Source organism: Actinia tenebrosa, unplaced genomic scaffold (assembly GCF_029948245.1).
Source record: "Actinia tenebrosa isolate PJP-AT-01 unplaced genomic scaffold, QUT_ActTen_1.0 PGA_scaffold7__59_contigs__length_16204524, whole genome shotgun sequence".
Taxonomy (NCBI): Eukaryota; Metazoa; Cnidaria; class Anthozoa; order Actiniaria; family Actiniidae; genus Actinia; species Actinia tenebrosa.
The window spans coordinates 13,468,667-13,472,475 of record NW_028292584.1 but is presented as its reverse complement, the minus strand read 5'-3'; positions in this window follow the sequence as shown (position 1 = coordinate 13,472,475).

Here is a 3,809-nt window from a genome sequence, read left to right as displayed (position 1 = left end):
CATTGACCGCGAGTCCCCCTTACTGCTGCTGGTGCACCGCGCCCTGAAGTTCCACCAAGAGCCGTGGATGCAGCCGTACATAGACTTTAACACCCAAAAGCGCACAGCCGCCAAAAATGATTTCGAGAAAAACCTGTTTAAGCTAATGAATAATAGTGTGTTTGGGAAGACTATGGAGAACATTCGCAAGCGGGTTAGCATAAAGATTGCTAACACACGCGAGGAAGCGGAGAAGTACGTATCGCAACCAGGGTTTGTACGCTACGTAGACATGTTGAACTTCTTTGTGATACACATGAAGAAGGCTAACCTATTTCTAAATAAGCCTGTATACACCGGGTTTTCAGTGCTGGAGATATCGAAGTTGCTGATGTACGAGTTTTATTACGACAAACTCAAACCCAAGTACGGCGATAAGTGTCGACTCCTTTACACGGACACCGACTCCCTAATAATGGAGATAGAAACCCCCGACGTTTACGCAGACTGTCTCGAAGATATTGACGAATATGACACGTCCGGTTACCCGCGCGACCATCCATTATACTCAGCCAAAAATAAGAAAGTAATTGGAAAGATGAAGGATGAAATGTCAGGCAAGCCAATCGTGGAGTACGTTGGGCTAAAACCAAAGATGTATAGTGTACTTAAGACGGACGGCGCAGACAAGAAAGCAAAAGGCGTAAAAAAATACGTAGTTAAGAAGCAACTTACGCATCAGTCTTACGTGGATGTGCTTCATAGTCAAAAGTCTCAGAAGCACCACATGAATTCCCTGCGGTCCTTTAAGCATCGAATACAAAGCATTACTCAGGAGAAGGTGTCGTTATCCGCATTTGACGGTAAGAGGTGGATGCATGACGATGGTATCCATACGCACGCGTTCGGTAATTACACGATAAGCAGTTCTTCTTTGACGAACCCACGTGTGGGACCATCATAAAGATAATACAAGATGGGCTGACCCTTCTTAGCTATTACCCTTCGGATCTGGTAAGTTTCCAAAGACCAATTAGGATCCGTAGCTCTTTTGGATCCTCCTTCTAATTCACCCGGCTCATAGAGATATCGAACCGTGACATTACCTAATCTCTTTTCCTGAGGGAAGACCGCCCTCGAACTTCTGACGTAGGACTTGTGTTCCACGTGTTTCTTTCTTATGGCATCCTTGGGTTTTATTCCCGTAGCCCTGGCCACCTCGTTATTTAAAGCCGCGACGACCTGGGGGAGCCTCTGAGTCCATTCCCTGTTGCGCTCGGAGGGATCTTCCAGCTCTTTCCAATACTGGTACCCAAAGAGACGCTCGGCCAGGGTCTTATTGAATCTTTTGACGATGCTCTGACCCCTGTGGTACTCAGTTTCGGCTCTCCTAATCTTGGTGCTGTGGTCTTTCAGGGTCTTAGTAACGACGCCCATGAACTCTGTCCCCGCATCCACTTGCAGCAGCTTAGGCCATTTCAAGACGCGCTTATAAATCCTACCTAGGGCTTCTGCGACTTCCCCAGAATCCTTGCTGGTTATGGGTTCGGCGTCCTTATATCTGCTTGCGATATCAACTACGGTCAAAGCGTATCTATAGGTCTTTCTTCTCACCTTGTCGTGCGGTAAGAAAAGCAAGTCCGCCTGATGAACTTCATTGGGGGCATTTACGGTGAAGCTGGGCCTGGGAATGTACTTAGGCACGGGAAGATAAACCTGCCAGAGGGTTTGTTTTTTTAACCAATTCTTAGCCGTTTCTTCTGATACCCTGGCCGCGGTCGCGAGTTTCTTGATAGCTGACGCTCCTCTCCAATAGCCTTCGGGCCCATAGTAAATCCTCTTGAGTTTGTCCTCAGTTCGACCCATTATATGAATAGAATCGCGCTTCGCTTGAATCAAGCGAAGGATAGGACGAGATTGATCTTACGTCCGTTAAAATCTACCGTCTCTCCGTCCACTTTAATGGTGATGTTTATGCTTTCTACCAAATTAGACAAGTCATAACATAAAGAAATGGGAGTGTATTCTACCAGGTCAAATGGATTACCCTTAGGTGAAAACTTGGACATAAGAAAAGACTTTTTTCCATTGCCGTAACTATGGACCAAATCGCAATAGACTTCATAAGAGGATGCGACTTTCCATTTCACGGGTATGGCTGTGTCGGTAATTGTCTTGCCCGAGGCACATAATAAAGATCCCAATGGGTCAAAATTTCCAAAAGTTACTGAATAGTTTGGCATATTATGTTTGAGGGTCATTTCGTGTGGTAATCCCGTGGTGAGAGTATAACCGTGTTTTGCTAATTCCTTGGCCAGTGTTATTGGCGTGTAATGTCCATTGGGCAGCAATACGGCTTGATAGTTAGATCCTCCTGTATGCTCAGTAACTATGCCCCCAATCAGGTTATACCAAGAATTGTACAAAGAGCAACTTTATGAGCCGAACCTTACAGGCTTTGATGGGGGGATTCAGATAAGTGGTAAAGTCATTCTTGTCGCTTTCCAAAAAGACGATTATATATCCCAGGCAACAAAGTTACCTTCTAGAGGCAGCTTAGACTAAGTACGCCAAAGCTACGCCTCCCGCCAGCCCTGCAACTCCTACGAAGACCAACTCATTGTCTTTTTGTTTCTTAGAAGGCTGGTAGTAATTCTTAAACTGGGGCTTTCTCATTCTAAAGTCGGGGTGCGCCTGTGCGTAGAGTTTAAAGGCGTAGTCTGTGTTTTCGAAGTTCTTGTCTGCCTGCATCTTGTCTTGGTAGTTCTTATCCAACTAATCCCTGTAAGCTTGTCTTTTTTCATTCCAAGCAGCAACGTCCCTTTGATACTTTTCCAGCGCTAAGTCGTGTCTCTTTCTTTCAGCAGCGCCGCTATGATCGCCTCTGACTAATCTATCCAAATATTGACCGCCATAATTAGCTCCAGTGAATGCTAAAGCAGCAATGACTCCACCTGTGATCAAACTAGCCATTTATACATTAGGGATGTACTTTTCCTTCCGTAGGTAATCCTTTACCATGATAGCCCCACCCACGGCAGCGGTCATCTTAGCAAAGTTAGCGAAGCTCTTGCTTGGGTCTTCAGTAAAGTCTTCTTTGAGCACTTTCTTACCTACCCAACCAATACCCGCAACGATGGAAGTAATAATAGCTGCTTCTTCAACAGTTTTCAATAATGCGGTTGACATTATATTACAGAGCGAGAAGGTTATTACTCCATCACGGGTATTTTTCTTCGGGGCTCCTGCGTCACATGCACGGGTTCTACTTTTGGCTTCGTAGCCCGCCATTGCAAGTAGAGGCTGCCTGCTGCTATAGCAACTCCCAACGCGCCGATGACGTAGCCCGGATTAATGAAGGATTCCTCTTCTTTTTCCTACACCTTTTCTTTTTTGGCTTTGTTCTTCCTGTTCATCTCCGCGAGCTTCTTGCCGGCAGCGACTCTACCTGGAGATTTAGCCTTGGTGATCTTTTGCTCGGGTTCCTCCGCCTTCGATTCAGCTTCACTCATTTATACTAAGGACTTGAAGGACTTGACAAGTAACTTAAGGTGACCTGAGAATGACTTGATAAGTACTTGTGGCGACTTAACTAGGTACTTGAGGCGACCTGGGTAGTTCCTGAGGATGACTAAGTACTTAAGAAGGACTTGAGGCGACTTGATCAGGTACCTCAGCAAGTGCTGCCTGGAAGACCTTTTCGACTTCTCTGTCCTTCTTAAAGTCCTTCCAAGACACCAGTACCTCCTTCAAGTCGACGTGCTGAGCTACGTGCAAAGCCGCAGAGGCGACTGCCATTAACTTACCACACTTTAAAGACAACAACCCGC